Source organism: Schistocerca serialis, chromosome 7 (assembly GCF_023864345.2).
Source record: "Schistocerca serialis cubense isolate TAMUIC-IGC-003099 chromosome 7, iqSchSeri2.2, whole genome shotgun sequence".
NCBI classification, from domain to species: Eukaryota; Metazoa; Arthropoda; class Insecta; order Orthoptera; family Acrididae; genus Schistocerca; species Schistocerca serialis.
In genome coordinates this window covers 588,094,798-588,113,282 of record NC_064644.1, presented here as the reverse complement: position 1 = coordinate 588,113,282, position 18,485 = coordinate 588,094,798, and positions in this window count along the sequence as shown.

Below are 18,485 nucleotides of genomic sequence, written 5' to 3'. Positions count from 1 at the left end.
TATTGGAAGGTAGAAAAAAGTTATCTTAACGTGACGACAATAGGGATACTTTTTAATTTTTACATTAAAGGCTGATTCGCATCACACCTTGCACAGGCTTTGGACCGTGGAAATGATAAATGACCATCTACCATTCTGGTGTGTGTAAAATCGGCCTAAACACGCTGAACTAATGTACACACTATTTACAATTAAAACTTAATATTAGCTCCTATAATGCTGCTTCAGTGTTTTAATAATTTTATCTCAGTAATCTGCGAGAACTCAGTGGTCTTCGTAGTTTTTTAATACATTATTTTTAACGTATTTTAGTCCAGTTTCTGAATATGGGCAATGGCTTTCAAGCAAGGCCTAATGCTGCCAGTGTCTTCATAATGCTTTACGATTCTCTCTATCCTGTCGTCCAGCTTTAAGTAGTTCTTCTCCCTCTTCTTACCTTCAAGATTCATTTCCAATTTCATGTACATGCAGTTTGTGAGCTCTGCTTCCTTTTTCAAGCACTCCACCAAATACTTGATTCTAGGGTGAGGGTTTCCAATAATACTATTTATTTTGTTGTGCCACCCTTCAACAGCATTCGTTCTTTCGGCGCCTTTTTCCGTAACAGTCCCACATTTCTATTTCAATATCCTCATTCTCTAGCCAGTTATCCACAAAGTAGTCAAAAAATTGAGAGAACCTTCCGTTATCAGGAGCTTCTGCATGAATCTCAATCCATCCATTGATTATGTCCTCCGGTTTTACAACTGCCAGCGCTGCACACATGCTGATGTGAAGTCTTAAATCCTCATTCTAGCGGTACTCCTCAGTTAGACCGAGAACTCGAATTCTTCTCCATAAACTCTTCTTCATATGGAAATACAATCCATTTATTTCAGTTGTGGGAAAAACTTGACGAATGGCCAATATCACAGCTGCCTCAAAGTCCACCTTTACTTGTTTAGCACACCACTCAGAGACTGCCTGTTTTATCAGACGAAACAGACGAACATATGTGTCTTTCTTCTTATTAGGGAGCAGTGCAAATACAGCAGGAAGAATGTTTGTTTCTTTAATCGGGCCTCCTACGCCTACGTGTATGGTGTAGATCTGTGCAAACTGCTTGCTGCATCTCTTAAATGTTCCATCCATAAAAAAATGGGAACATGTTTTTAAACTTTCTTTTCCTTTGCTTCCACTAAAAATCATTATTCTCACCTCTAATCTGTCGTCTTCCAGAAGAAAACTACTGCCATCTCCCATTTTTAATAGATCTTCATGAAGATCAATTCCATAAGAGTTCTTAGGTTCTTGTTGGTTCCCCCGCTCTTGACTCCATCGACGACGCGTGGCTCTCTTCATAGACTCTGAATTAGGCATCACTGTAACAAAGCCATAAACTTTATTATGTAGATTTCCCATTTCATCCGCGTATATCACCGATAACTGTGTAGTTTCTTCTCGAGACCTTCTGTTCGCCCTTTCCACTTGCTTTCTCACTTTCAGAGCGCCATCGTCAGGTGGTCCACAGAGATGTTCTAATACTTTCAACACTTCTCCGTTCCTCGAATGCAGCTTTCCCTTGCGATGATCCGCTTTTCGGCGTAAGCACATCCACGTAACAACACCTTCTTTAGATTCCCTCTGTTTAAGATACGCGTAACCTTTGCAATGAGCAGGAGGCCTGTTGTAATAACTTCCATACTGATGTTCACGTTAGGAACTTCGAAAGCAAACTGGGCGGGCGGGTGAGGTGGAGGAAGAGGGGGGGGGGGGGGGGGGGAAGGGGGGGGGGTGTAGTGGGACGCGAAATTGAAGCGTCACCCATCCACCAGTGTCAGCCCAGTTTGCAGGTGAATATAAGTTTAATTTAGTGTTTTGTTTATGTATTTTGTAATATTTGTAATTGTTGTGAAATATCTAAAGTTTTGTATTTATTTCGGTGCAACGAACGGAGACAGCATCTTCACTGCCGGGACCAGAGAGAAAATTGCTGGCCACTATACGTCGCGGGTCGACAGCCAAAGAGCAACAGAAGATCCTGAAACCGAGTTGTTGCGTCGTGCTTCTAAAAACTGAAAAAATAAGAATTTGTAATGTTTTGTACAACAATGACGTCATAGAAAGTTTAATCATGTCGTAAATGTTCAGTCCTATCTTTTCAAGGCTCAGGTTCACGTCTATATGTAGGAAGATAATAAACTAGTGGATGCTACTAAAGTTTAAATACGTGTTCCGAGAATTTATTTATGAAGAATTATGTTAATGAATTACTAATTTATTTAACAAGATTATTAATTTTGATAACGTTCATCGCGAGTTTGAGTCTGGAAAGTTTATTCAATGTGGTTCTTGTTGTGTCGGTAGCTGGGCCGACACCGTGAAGTTGAGATGGCTGAAAAGGCAAGCTAGACTAACGCAGACGGGCGTGAAGTACTGGAACAGGATACGTAATTAATGTTAGGAAGAAAAGTACGGAGCAGGTTTAATACTTAACTTTACTCAATCATGGTGGTACATCGATCTTGACGATACACAGGAGACTTTAAGTACAATCGCTGTATGGCTAATGGCGCCTTGCTAGTTCGTAGCCATTAACTTAGCTGATGGCTATTCTGTCTCTCGGCTAATGAGAGAGAAAGGCTTCGTACATCTGGTCGGTAGCTAGGTTCTCGTACAACTGGGGCGAGTGCTTTCTCGTATCACGAGACCTGCCTTGGTGGTGGCGCTAGGTCTGCGATTACACAGTGGCGACACGCGGGTCCGACATGTACTAAATGGACCGCGGCCGATTTAAGCTACCACCTAGCAAGTGTGGTGTCTGGCGGTGACACCACAGTTCTAATATTTATTAAAGCAGATAACTTGCATTAATATAATTTAAAAGAAGAAACAAACGACATCTAAATTGAAAAAAGTTTGCGCAAACCAATTGGACTGAGTGACGTAATTCTGCGCATACGACTCAAATGATGATGTTTTAATTACAGTTTCGTTCAAGAACCATTCAGAGACAATTTTAAAAAGAATTTAAATAATTTTTATGTGTGTTATATGTCAAAAGAAAATCATTTATACAAAACTTACGTCGTTACACTACAGGGGGAGAGACAAGGGACCCAACCCTTCGGAGCAGGTAAAGTCGTGGGAAATGTCCAGCGTGGCAACTGTCCGGACACCCGCTCCGACCTAGACATTTATCGTAGCGTAGAACCAGTTTACCGTTATCCTCGTCATATAAGGCAGCCTTCTGTGCTTTCCGCCAATTCTCTATGCTGGTCTGCAGCTCGTTGTCTGTATCAAAATGTTGTCTTCATAGCCAGCGGTTCACGAGAGGTAAGGGATGGAAATTAGAGGAAACCAGGTACAGGCTATATGGTGGACGATCAAACATTTCCCATCGAAAATGGCGCTGGATCGTCTTTGTCGCCCGTCCTATGTGCTCCCGAGACTTGTGATGAAGAAGGATACACATGACAGTTTGTTATGTTGGCTGCAAGACATCAGGCGAAATCTCTCTCTAAGCCCTCACACACTGCAACGCCAAAGAAACTGGTTTAGGCATCTGTATTCAATAGATATGTAAAGAAGCAGAATACGGCACTGCGGTCGGCAACGCCTGTATAAAACAAGTGTCTGGCGCAGTTGTTAGATCGGTTACTGCTGTTACAATGGCAGGTTACTGAGGTGTCAGGCCAGAGGGGTGTTCTGAACACCATTTCGACACAAAGCAGTTCAATAGGCTGTGGAGTGGAGTGGGTAGGCTAGCGATAGAAGAGTGCATCACCATTGACTAGGCACTCATTTATTGAACAGGTATTACCCAAAAGATGTAATAAAGAGAAGAAAAAGAAATTAGATTGGGCATATATTAAGAAAGAATGACGGACTGATAAAAACAGTTTTAGAAGGTTATGTAAAAGGGAAAAGGAAGCTAGGAAGGAAGAGATTCCAGATACTGGATGACATGATGGACGGTACAGCATACAGCAGTCTTAAGAAGGAAGCAATGGATCGCAGAAAATGGAGAGGCAAGGACCTGCTAATATAGCAGATAACTGATGATGATGATTACCCAAAAGGAACACTCGGTACAGATTACAAAATAATATTCTTATTCTTTAAGTCACTCAAACATTTAAACAGGCAAATAGCAATCTTTTAACTGAAAGCCTTTTAAGAAAGCAAGACTAGAAAATTTGAATGATGAGTTAAAATCACATTTAAATAGGCTCTGACCGAGCACATATTTTAAAACGAAATACCTCCCTTAAGGAAACAGCGATCTAAATTACATAATCCTCAACAACCATATTACATCCAAGACATTTCAGATTAAACAGTAATATATAACATCAGAGAGCTGCAGTCCCAAGTTTTAAGCAGCACGTTTCAGATGGACTGCACTGCAACAGTTCAGTACAAGTCCCTCAGAGGATCTCCCCACAAAGGAAGTTATTGCCGCAATCGACAAAATATCAACATCATTCTATGTACAGACCTAAAACAAACTAAAAGCTCTCTTAAGTTTGGTACAGTTAATTCCCTTTCAACATAACATACATCACAAGTCTAGCCCTAGTACGGCACCGACACCCCGCAATTTAGCACACGAAAACTACAGCGATGCACTCATCACGTATCCTTACACAATCCAAGAACACCCACGCGCAGCTTGCGGGTTTGCGGGATGCTGATCTCGTCCTTAAGCTCAACACCAGTTCAAATACTAGTCAGCCTACAATCTTGAACCACCATATACATTCCTTCAGTTACTGCATAGAAGGCCAATGTGATAGGCAAACAGACCAGCATATGATAAAAGCTTAAGCAATTTCCTTACTAGACAACCCTTATGAATAGTAGCCGTAATTTTTTTTTAAACGTGAGCACACCCACAATCAAAAGACAAACAACGCCAATCATAAGGACAGTAGCACATAAGCAAGTAGCAATGGTAACTTCTGCTTAGATTGGCTACAAATCAGCGCATGATTTAACACACCAGAGAACAGTCTTTACAACATAACCATCAATACAATAGCAAATTACTCACACATGTGCTCCGCCCACGATTTCGATTAGCAAAGCCATAGACAAAACGTGGAGAACGTATCACTTATACCAACATAATGGTGCTCCCTGAGTTACCCCAAATAATTGACTTCCTTAGTTGCACAGCAAAGAACCAGACCTAATGAAACCACCACAGTTTTCGTCTCTAAATTGTCACAGTACAAGTGAGATTCAATCAGAAATGTAATTTTACATCAGTTCCCGTATAGTCAATACAAGGCCACCAAAATGAGACATAACAAACCATCGGACATGCTCTCGACAATCATTTCACCGGATTGTATGCGGCTATACCGCATTCCGTGGAACTGACCACAGAGGTCGCACGACTTACTACGAGCACTCTCGCCGTGGAGGTAGCGCATGAGCTCCAAACAGACGTGACCGCAGATGAAGTACTCGATGCCATCAAGGCGGTATCTGATAACAAATCCCCAGGGCCCGATGGTATCCCCATCGAATTTTACAAAAGTTTTAACTCTTTCCACTTGGACGCACAAGAACTGATGTCCCCAATGACAGTGGTCCATAACAACTTTCTTGATGGCATCATTAAACCTGTTCACAAACGGCAAGGCCGATCGAGCGTCCATGATTATCGATCAGCCACGTTGCTCAACAACGATGTGAAAATATTTACACGGCTGCTAGCCTCGCGACTCAAGAACATCGCACGTTACGTCACCCCCAGCGACCGGATTTCCATTACCGAGACATGATAACACTTGCTCGTCACTAACGTATCCCTGGTGCCTTGGCATCGCTGGACTTCAGCAAGGCCTTTGACCATGCAGACCACTCCTATCTGCGGGCAGTTCTTCAACATACTGGTGGTTCTCTGGTGGTTCTGTCACGGTAATTTTGTGCTTTTCGAGCAGAGCGACCTCCAGAATCTACAGCTACATAATTTACTCCTCTAGCCACGAAGCAGTGTGTGGCGGAGGGCACAATTAGCGACAAAGTCATATTTCGCCCCTCTGTTCCACTCGCGGATCGCGCTAGGGAAAAACGACTGTCTCAACGCCTCAGTACGAGCTCTAATTTCCCTTATCTTTCAGTGGTGATCATTGGGCGATTTGAAAGTTGGTGGTAATACACTACTGGCCATCAAAATTGCTACACCAAGAAGAAATGCAGATGATAAACGGGTATTTTTGGACAAATATATTATACTAGGACTGACATGTGATTACATTTTCACACAATTTGGGTGCATAGATCCTGAGATATCCGTACCCAGAACAACCACCTATGGCCGTAATAATGGCCTTGATACGCCTGGGCATTGAGTCAGAGCTTGGATGGCGTGTACAGGTACAGCTGCCCATGCAGCTTCGACACGATACCACAGTTCATCAAGAGTAGTGACTGGCGTATTGTGACGAGCCAGTTGCTCGGCCACCGATGACCAGACGTTTTCAATTGGTGAGAGATCCGGAGAATGTGCTGGCCAGGGCAACAGTCAAACATTTTCTGTATCCAGAAAGGCCCGTACAGGACCTGAAACATGCGGTCGTGCATTATCCTACTGAAATGTATGGTTTCGAAGGGATCGAATGAAGCGTAGAGTCACGGGTCGTAACACATCTGAAATGTAACGTCCACTGTTCAAAGTGCCGTCAATGCGAACAAGAGGTGACCGAGACGTGTAACCAGTGGCACCCCATACCACCAAGCCGGGTGATACGCCAGTATGGCGATGACAAATACACGCTTCCAATGTGCGTTCACCCCGATGTCGCCAAACACGTATGCGACCATCATGATGCTGTAAACAGAACCTGGATTCATCCGAAAAAATGACGTTTTGCCATTCGTGCACCCAGGTTCGTCGTTGAGTACACCATCGCAGGCGCTCCTGTCTGTGATGCGGCGTCAAGGGTGACCGCAGCAAAGGTCTCTGAGCTGACAGTCCATGCTGCTGCAAACATCGTCGAACTGTTCGTGCAGATGGTTGTTGTCTTGCAAACGTCCCCATCTGTTGACTCAGGGATCGAGACGTGGCTGCACGATCCGTTACAGCCCTGTGGATAAGATGGCTGTCATCTCGACTGCTAGTGATACGAGGCCGTTGGGATCCAGCACGGCGTTCCGTATTACCCTCCCGAACCCACCGATTCCATGTTCTGCTAACAGTCATAGGATCTCGAGCAATGCGAGCAGCAATGTCGCGATACGATAAACCGCAATCGTGATAGGCTACAATCCGATTTTCATCAAAGTCGGAAACGTGGTGGTACGCATTTCTCCTCCTTACACGAGGCATGAACGTTTCACCAGGCAACGACGGTCAACTGCTGTTTGTGTATGAGAAATCGGTTGGAAACTTTCCACATGTCAGTACGTTGTGGGTGTCGCCACCGGCGCCGACCTTGTGTGAATGCTCTGAAAAGCTAATCGTTTGCGTATCACAGCATCTTCTTCCTGTCGGTTAAATTTTGCGTGTGTAGCACCACATCTTCGTGGTGTAACAATTTTAATGGACAGTAGTGTAATATATCCCAACTGGTAAGGGTCCCATACAGACGAACAAGACTCTAAGACTGGATGAACTAACGTATTGTAAGCAATTTCCTTTGTTGAAGGACTGCATCGCTTCAGGATTCTACCAATAAACCGCAATCTAGAGTTCGCCTTACCCGTTACTTGTGTAATCTGATCGTTCCATTTGAAATACACTCCTGGAAATGGAAAAAGGAACACATTGACACCGGTGTGTCAGACCCACCATACTTGCTCCGGACACTGCGAGAGGGCTGTACAAGCAATGATCACACGCACGGCACAGCGGACACACCAGGAACCGCGGTGTTGGCCGTCGAATGGCGCTAGCTGCGCAGCATTTGTGCACCGCCGCCGTCAGTGGCAGCCAGTTTGCCGTGGCATACGGAGCTCCATCGCAGTCTTTAACACTGGTAGCATGCCGCGACAGCATGGACGTGAACCGTATGTGCAGTTGACGGACTTTGAGCGAGGGCATATAGTGGGCATGCGGGAGGCCGGGTGGACGTACCGCCGAATTGCTCAACACGTGGGGCGTGAGATCTCCACAGTACATCGATGTTGTCGCCAGTGGTCGGCGGAAGGTGCACGTGCCCGTCGACCTGGGACCGGACCGCAGCGACGCACGGATGCACGCCAAGACCGTAGGATCCTACGCAGTGCCCTAGGGGACCGCACCGCCACTTCCCAGCAAATTAGGGACACTGTTGCTCCTGGGGTATCGGCGAGGACCATTCGCAACCGTCTCCATGAAGCTGGGCTACGGTCCCGCACACCATTAGGCCGTCTTCCGCTCACGCCCCAACATTGTGCAGCCCGCCTCCAGTGGTGTCGCGACAGGCGTGAATGGAGGAACGAATGGAGACGTGTCGTCTTCAGCGATGAGAGTCGCTTCTGCCTTGGTGCCAATGATGGTCGTATGCGTGTTTGGTGCCGTGCAGGTGAGCGCCACAATCAGGACTGCATACGACCGAGGCACACAGGGCCAACACCCGGCATCATGGTGTGGGGAGCGATCTCCTACACTGGTTGTACACCACTGGTGATCGTCGAGGGGACACTGAATAGTGCACGGTACATCCAAACCGTCATCGAACCCATCGTTCTACCATTCCTAGACCGGCAAGGGAACTTGCTGTTCCAACAGGACAATGCACGTCCGCATGTATCCCGTGCCACCCAACGTGCTCTAGAAGGTGTAAGTCAACTACCCTGGCCAGCAAGATCTCCGGATCTGTCCCCCATTGAGCATGTTTGGGACTGGATGAAGCGTCGTCTCACGCGGGCTGCACGTCCAGCACGAACGCTGGTCCAACTGAGGCGCCAGGTGGAAATGGCATGGCAAGCCGTTCCACAGGACTACATCCAGCGTCTCTACGATCGTCTCCATGGGAGAATAGCAGCCTGCATTGCTGCGAAAGGTGGATATACACTGTACTAGTGCCGACATTGTGCATGCTCTGTTGCCTGTGTCTATGTGCCTATGGTTCTGTCAGTGTGATCATGTGATGTATCTGACCCCAGGAATGTGTCAATAAAGTTTCCCCTTCCTGGGACAATGAATTCACGGTGTTCTTATTTCAATTTCCAGGAGTGTATTTCGAATAGTCCCAGATACTTGACTCATGTTACCGCTTCCAAAGACTGGGCATTTATTCTCTACTCGTACATTAATGGGGATTTTCGCTTTGTTATAAGCAATAGGTTACAGTTACCAATATTGAGAGAAAACTGCCAGTCATTACGCCAAGCATTTATTTTCTACAAATCCTCATTGGCTTGTTCACAACTTTCGTGTGATACTACTTTCCTGTAGCCTACAGCATCATCGGCAAACGGTCTAATGCCGCTGTCAGTACTGAAAGGGTACAGTACCGCCAAACATTGAAAATAGGTACAACATACTTCATTATTTTTGTCAGAACAACACATTTTTTTTTGTAAAATAACTCAATTTCAATTAATACAGCGAATCTGGATACCAGTGTGGGAAATAATGACAATTTATTTATTTAATTGATCACATGTGCACTCCCACAAAATAAATCCCTACATCCAGTTTGGTGAGATCTGTGAAATGAATGAATGTATGGTCGTCTGCTAACCGCAGATAGTGAATATGAATATATGGAGACGATCCTTTGGCCATCTTTGGTGGGACCGAAGAGATAAAATTTACCTAGGCTTTGAGTGCCTGAAATGTGCTGACCAATACGGTAGCAAGGTGCTCCCCCACTTCAGCAGAGATGCGAGAGAACCTGAAGAACGGCCATGTTTCAGCACTCTGCCGCTGGACCTTGTGCTGTTAAGACCTGTTTGGGGTGTGCTCCGTAAAGACAAAAGAGTGGAGACATGGTATGCATGTGGAATACTTAAGAGTAGTTTGAAATAATAATTTCTCTATTTCAGGAACTTTTGTGGGGAGAATTAAATGTCAGGCAGGTAATATTAATGGGATCGTAGTAATCTTTGGAAGTGACCAACGGTCACAATGAAACCACGTGTAGCAATAAGTTGAAATACTTCTGTGTGCTTAAGTTAAGCTGAATTACTAGCGTGTGTACTATAAGTTGAAATATTTAAGAAATAGCGTGTGCAGGACTTGAAATTAGAGGCGAGTACTTCCATGTGGTGAGTACTGTGTGAGTCTCAATCTGTGTATGAGACAAAGGATAAAGAGAAGTACTCGTCCATGGTATCAGTTGAGGACTCGTGTGTGTGATGAATATGTTCTTAATATTACTTTGCGTGATATGTTTCTGTGTGACGCTGGATTCAAACTATAATACTCTGAGAGAGAAGCAAGGTGAGTCAGCCGTCTATCCAGCAACGCCACTTGGCTTGCATTGCACAGGAAGACGTGCATATATCTCCAGAGTTCATAGTAGGAAAGTAGAATTACGAAGTGGGGCAGTGTCGTGTGAAACTGGGATAAATATTAATTGAAGTGGGAAAGCTGAAAGTGATAATGTTGTGACTATTCCCTGTGTTGTATTTCATGTTGTAGTGTGGTGTATGTCATGTAATTTAAGTATGTGTGGTTTGCATGGGAGAGTAGCAAGGTACTTTCAGAGGTAGTGGGTTATGCGGGTTCCTTTTGTACCGCTCGGTCTGGAGGAAAGTTTCGTGATGATGGTTGTGAGAGTCGAAGTGTGAGATATAGCAAAAGATCCACCATCCTATCCAGAAAGTGCACTGTAGCGTTAAATAATTACGAGACCATAAGGTAGAGAATCACCAATGTAAAGCTATGCCCACTGGGCGGAATTTCTCATGTGTTATTGTTGTAGCTTATAGAATTTGTGTGTTTAGGTTATAGAATTTATCAGAATAAATAAGATAGTGAAAAGAAAAAGATTGGTGGCCTTTTCCTTCGAATTGTATGTTGTCATGATATCCAGAATTTATAATGTGTGCGCCACTAATATTCAGTGCGATGGCCAGGTGTTGATAAAAGCCGTTAAATAAAAAAAAGAAAATGTGGTATTGCCAGTGCGTAGTGAACAGTCAGAGTTCTGTAAATTACTGATAGTCAGATGTGCGTTTTTGTTGCGTATTATTCGTATAGGAGGATAATTTGTAACTTAATTGTGAGTACGAGAGTTCATGTTACTCGATAAATAAGAATGAACCCACTCGCTTGCAGACCTCTCATCTTGCAGGCCTGACTGCTTGATGCCACAGTATGAGCAAGGCATGTGGGTGCCTCTCATAATTTCGACACTGCCAGGATATTTTGCCAGGATATTTTGCTGTTAGGGTTTGCTGTTAAGATTTTTTTATTTGATGAATATATTGTGATAGCGCTAAGAAGTAAAATTTTTTTTGTTTGCAATTTCTTTCTGGATTGGAGAGGATCTTTTTTTTATGTAGTTAATTGCTATATCATCCAAGGCTGGAAGATCGTTGCATAATTCTTTTTTGCGTAATGTACGTAGCAACTAGGTCGCAGTCGAAAAGTGTAGTCACCATGGAGAATAGTGATTCTGGGGTGAACTTAGCAGTGCAGCAGGAAGTACGTGTTGACCTTGGGTTAATGAGCGAGAACGGCAAACACTCGGAAGGGGCTGAATTGTTCAGCGGACCGCAGCTAGGTGATCCTTTAAGCGGTGGGCTTTGTTCACAACCGGGGTCTTTTCCCGACGACGCGGGCGAGCCGGGACTAGGTGAGGTATGCAGTGAAAGTGAAGCTACCCCTGGCGAAGCTACGGTTTCTCAAGCGAACGAGGTGAGCGCACCAAAAGTAGCAAATGACAATGTGCTACTGCAGTTTTTACAGAGGATGGATGGAGATAATAAGGAAAGATTGGAAGCCATGACTAGAGATAATAAGGAAAGATTGGAAGCGATGAATAGAGATAATAAGGAAAGATTGTAGGCAAATAAGGAAAGATTGGAAGCGATGGATAGAGATAATAAAGAGAGAGATAGGGAGACTAAGGAAAGATTGGAAGCAAATAAGGAAAGATTGGAGGCAATGGATAAGGGAAATAAAGAGGCAATGAGGAAGCTACACACAGTTATCGATGAGCGTCTGTCCGCAGTTAATAATCGGTTAGATGAGGGGGAGAAGAATCTGGGTGCATTGAAGCAAGTATGTGATGCCGTGAAAGAAAAAGCCAATAATTTGGAGGTACGAATAATTGCAATAGAGAGGGATATTACAGAACGTAGGGACGTGTTGCCAGATGAGCGAATCAAAGAAGTAGTGGAGGACTTACTTGCAGATAAACAAGGGGCATTAGACAGCGTGGAAACTCAAGTCACCCGGCAGGAAGTGGCGCTAAATAAACACAGGGATGAAGCTGCGGAGGTAGTGGTCAGAATGAATACGATTAGTGCATATGTAGAAAAGATCAGTATAGGAGGCGAAACAGGCTCTGACAGTACGCAGCGAGAGGTCTATGCCGACCAGGAGGAGATACAATCACTATTACAGTTTAAAGAGGCACAATTAGAAATAAATAGGAAACATAGGGAAGAACTTGCACAGTTGCAAATAATGTGCAGTGGCGAAGGTGACACACCACCAGGTAGATTGCAGATGGAGGGTGAGATATTCAAAAAATGAAAATAGGCAGAAAGAGGAAGACGAATTCAGAGGGTCAGAAGCACAGTTGTGTCGGATAAAGCAGGTGGCAAACCCAACTGGGTATAGTCCAAGGCTGTCTCAATTTCAAGATTCATTACCTTCATCGTGGGGACCGCTCCTCAAAATGAAGTTTGTGTGTAATCTTTTGAGGGACGAGGCTAGAGCGAAAATGCAGGAAGTTATTAAAGACTGTAGTAGCTACAAGATATTTTCTGACAAGTTTTTAAATGAATTCTGGTCGAAAAGTATGCAGCACCAGGTTAAGCAAAGCATATTGGTGATGCCAAATTGTAACGAAGGTGGTATAAGAGATCCAGTGGCGTGTTATCAGGAAATGCTGAGACGAAATAGGTATTTGGATATGCCATACGAAACTGGGAAGCTCATTAGGATCTGTATAACGAAGTTGCCAGTGAGATTGCGCAGAGATATAGTGATAGCAGGCAGAGGCTTAGACGATTCCGCGTCATTTCAGCACTTGTTACAAGAATTGGGTAATGAGAGCAATATCGTGAACGGAGACACGACTCATAGGTCAGATAGTGTCGAGGATAGAAACGGCAGAAACTATCAGAATGACAGGAGAGCATGAAATCCTGGCATTTCATTCTTGTCATAATTGATTGAAGGATAGGAGAAACTAATCCAACATATCAGCCCTTAACATCTTGCTTTAAAACACATGCTGCTGGCACTGAAAATTGTCTGTGTAGCAGACATACTCTACTGATATGTAGGAACGCAAATACCATACTTCTGATCAGAGAATAAAACACCAGTAATGGCATCTGTTAGGCTGGTCTCTCAGAGCAAAATTTGCAAATTTTTATTTCGAACACTAAAGTAAAAGGACTGGTTCCTCAAAACAAACCAGTTGCAAAAAAAAGAATGTTATGTAATAGTGCCAATGAGTCCAGTTTATTTAGCGCGATTTGACTATTGCAGGTACTTAACACGTAATGTAAAAAGTCAACATTGTGATCGAAGTTTTTAAATTAGATGCCATCTGATCTATAATATGTCATTGTCGTGGTGACAGTTATAATGAAGTGCTGTGTATGGTTGTTCGGAATCTGGTGTTAGGGAAAGAGGCCACTAGCACCTAAGTTTCTAACACTTGGGCTGCCCATTTCTCCCAGCTTGTATATTCTCTGCACACATTTAATTTTCATGTAAGCACAGATTCCTAACTAGCAAATTCTTTGCTGTGTATAGTGGACCATTCAGAGTGAGGCGGATTGTCCATGAAAATGCTGTACTGATTGAGACGATCAAGGGAAAACAATCTCGTGGGCTTCATCACATTTCTAACATCAAATTATGGAAAAGTTAAGGATAGATCGAAGGTAGGCAAGTTATGGTAGATAGTCAGTGTATTTATTTGTGGTGCGTAACGTTGTGCAGGGTCAAATCGAACATAACAATTTTCAGGCGGGATGTCAGGAAGTATGACGGAATAGACTGGTCGAATGAGTCATTAACAGGAGTCGACAGAGTGGTGTATGTACGTATTTTTTGTCATATGAATAAGGATCAAGCAGAAACGATGTGATGATTAATGAGTGGATAAAGATGGTAGATAGAGAGAGAAGCGACGTGATAAATAGTAGTGGATAAAGGTGATATTTAAGGAGAGAAGCGACGTGAAGCAGTGTGATCAATAAAGAGAGATTCGACGTGATGAAACAGTGGTAAATAAAGGTGAGTAGAATTAATAATGTGGAGATGTCTTAGATGTATGTTACAGAGAGGCCTGTGTATACTGCAATCGAGATTGATGCCAATGGCGAAGGAAGACCAGGAAATGACGGAGTAAATGACGGACGGAGAGCCGAAATACGAAATAAGAGAGGAGGACAACTGCACAACGTGAAAAAGACATAAAGGGAGTATGAGATCCAGATGGTGAACGTTGTGGAATACTGACGTAAGATGTAATATGAGTGTAAATCTAATTCTTACCATAACATTTGAAATATTGCAAAAATAATATTTTTGTTGTTGTTGTTGAAGCCGGTGCCAGTATAACTATTCAAAACGGTACCAAGAATGTGTACAGTTATTTTGCAGGATGAATAATTTGTGTATTTTTTGTTCTTAGATGAAATGTCGCAATTCTAAGTTGATATTTAGCAGGATGAATAATCGGTAAAGTGAATGCAGAGATAAGCCGATGGAGAGAGGTGCCAGAGTGAAAGGACGAATTCGGAGACTGGAATGCTATCTCCAAAACAGCTTCATGTGTTATGTGGTTGAGTATAAGGGAGCAAAGGTATGGTATGTTGTCGTGAGTGTGGTGGTGTTAAGATTAGCTGACTTCTAGACCTGTTCTGTTAGTGTATTAATGGATTGAATGAGAAGGAGAATGTGATGTCTGGTGAGTGAGAGTCGTAGAGTAGTGTGATCAATGCGCACACTCCTGTAAAGGGGATGCTACTGATCCATAACTAAAACATTATTGTGTTATTGTTTGATTTAGATGAATCTCGATGGCAGATCAGGATCTGACATCATGTAGATGGTTCATCCATGTCCTAGAAATGTTGTTATATATAATAAAAAGGTAAAATATATAAAGAGATACTAATTTCTGTCTGTCACAAGCACAAAGGTGCATTGTATGTTATAGATTTAGAGTCATCAGTTTCTAAAATGTTTATTGTGTTAGGATGTTAAAGTAGTTTACTATTTAATAACATGTAGTATGTAATTGTGAGATGTGTAGATTATTTCTTATTTTTTTGTTAGAACACTAACAAGGGGTATTAATTTCAGTCTGTCACAAGCACAAAGGTTAACGGTATAATGTAGTTTTAGAATCAACAGTTTCTAATATTTTCACTGTGATAGGATGTTAGAGTAGTCTACTATTTGATATGATAATTATGAGCTGTATAGATTGTTTCTTATTCCTTTTTTTTTTTTTTTTTTACACTTTCATGTTTTGTATGAGGGACGACAGGTACAATCAATAGCACAAGTGTGGGCCGTATATAGAAAAGGGATAAATGTTGATGTTGTATGTGTAGAAAACTAGGGTGTATGATTTTATATTTCTTTAGAACAAAGATTCTTTTATTACCAATGCATCTAATAGATCATACATGTAATCAATGAGTATTTAAATACTGTAAGAGTATCCTTTTGTCTGTAATGTTGCGAGATACACGGAAGGTCTGACTGATTGGGTGTCGTAGCGCTGAGGTGCTACGCAGAACGCGCCCATACCGCTAGCCGGAGGTCAAGCTGACGTTGGCATGGGCGAGAGGTGATAGAGCCCCGGCGCTCCCCACTCCACGGTCGGTCGGGGTACACTCCACGTGCCCACTACAGCAGGTCAACGGCCTGGGGCGACACGCACTTACCACTGGCTGCCATTCATAAGTTCCGCGACCCTTATGACTGGAGACAGTACACCGCAGAGGCAACAGCGGGTGGTTTTTTGTCTGCTAAACGGTCGCGCGGCGGCGGCGCGACGGCTGAATGAACGACGCGCGGCAGAGTCCGGCGGGCATTTTTTAACAGCAACTATTAACTAGTACTGGACTGTGGAGCCGTGAAACAAGATGACTGCTCGTGTGTCTCAATAAGTTGGAAAGTGAAGGACTGGTGTTTCCACTGTGTGAGTGGTGGAAAAGATATTGTCTTTAGCAGTAAGGACGATTGTTTTGTTTTGTTTTGTCTTGTCTTGACCACTGAACGGTGGGATCCATAAACTTTTGGCAGTGACTTGTTAAGTGTGCTTTGCGAATTGCATGTGGGACGCTTGGTATACGTAAAGAGGACAGTTGTCGTTTGGTGACTAATTATTGTATGAACGCAAGAAACTAAAGCGGGACATTGACATTTGCATTTGTAGTAGGAGATATTTCTTTAATTGGTGCGGGAATAAGTGCTGTTTGTTGGAACTTACGACTTTTAATTACACCATGAACTGAAAGGACAGAACCGTGGGTAATAATAGTTGTAGGGCCATTTCTGGACGACCATATTCGTGTGGATGGTACTCTGAGAGTGACTATGACATTTGTGTTTAATGTGAGATACAGTTTACTGTTCAGTGCATGTTCAAAATGCCGATTTGAGTGACCTAAAGACTTTCGTCCGGGTAACCATGGGAGAGCTTTGACACCGAGACAGTGTTTCTAGGGAACCTGTCAGTATCTTTTTTGATCCCAAGAAAATCACAGAATGAAATGATTCCGTGTGACTCGCAAAATAGGGAATAATGTATTTGTACTTGTAATTGTGTAAATTTTTTTTATATGTTTCATTCCTGAAGGGACAGCAAGTGTAATTGTATTTCATTAACATTTGTGTTTAGAATAGTTAGTGTTTTTTTGTTTGTTCTGGGTTATCAAGTTCACGTAGCATGTTTATTAGAATATTTGGTACAATGATGCTTTAATTATTAGCCAGTGGCGTAATACTAACTTAGCGGCTCTTGTTGCATTGGGAAGTAAGCTTGTCACAGGGGACAAGAGTTTGCATTGCACAACAAATACCGGAATTAACTGATGCATTTGATGTCGTGGACAGTAATGATCTTTTTGGTGTGTTGACTGAAGCCATTTATTTGCATTATCACAGTGGTGATATTTCACATTAAAGTGTAACGAAGGCTAGACGAAATGCAAGTTCTTGTCGTCTAAATGTGTAACAACAGGGAAATGAGCAGTAGAGTAAGATACGAGAGGTACTGGTGGATTCAAGCACTTATTGCTAACTGTTTACTGCGTGTATTGATCAAAGTTGATGGACTGACTAGCTCAGCAGCAGGTATTTGTACTGGTGGACAAGGATAAGGTTAAACTCACAGTCGAGTAGTGGTGGCAACTGCTTAAGTGATGATAGTTAATGAGGTATGACATGGTGTCATAGACTGACTATATTACGTAACCAGTATGTAACTTGTGGTATATTTCGTTGTTTTTATTTCTCAGTTTAATTTCTCTTTAGGTTTGATGTACATTTTAGAGTAATGGTATGGAGCCTGATATTCTACATGTAACTAGTGTACGCAATTTTTTTTCTTTTGTTAATTTTGTTTTGTATTTAGACATTGCCGTGAAAAGATTATTACAACGCAATTTATGAATGTCAGATTACTTGTTCTGTGTTTGGACAGTGAGCTATTTAAAATTTTATGAGTACAATTAGTATTTTTTTATTTGTTTTAGAATTATTGAAGTTTGGATTACTCCTAAAAATAACGGAGATCCCGGTAACTAAGCAAATTTTTATCTCACCAGTATTTTTTATTAGTATGATGTAATGTTTTATTTGTCATGTGGATTGTTGTAAATTTGTATGTGTACGTTACTCCGGATTGTGGAGAGTACAATAATCTACATCTACATCTACATTTATACTCCGCAAGCCACCCAACGGTGTGTGGCGGAGGGCACTTTACGTGCCACTGTCATTACCTCCCTTTCCTGTTCCAGTCGCGTATGGTTCGCGGGAAGAACGACTGTCTGAAAACCTCCGTGCGCGCTCTAATCTCTCTAATTTTACATTCGTGATCTCCTCGGGAGGTATAAGTAGGGGAAAGCAATATATTCGATATCTCATCCAGAAACGCACCCTCTCGAAACCTGGCGAGCAATCTACACCGCGATGCAGAGCGCCTCTCTTGCAGAGTCTGCCACTTGAGTTTATTAAACATCTCCGTAACGCTATCACGGTTACCAAATAACCCTGTGACGAAACGCGCCGCTCTTCTTTGGATCTTCTCTATCTCCTCCGTCAAACTGATCTGGTACGGATCCCACACTGATGAGCAATACTCAAGTATAGGTCGAACGAGTGTTTTGTAAGCCACCTCCTTTGTTGA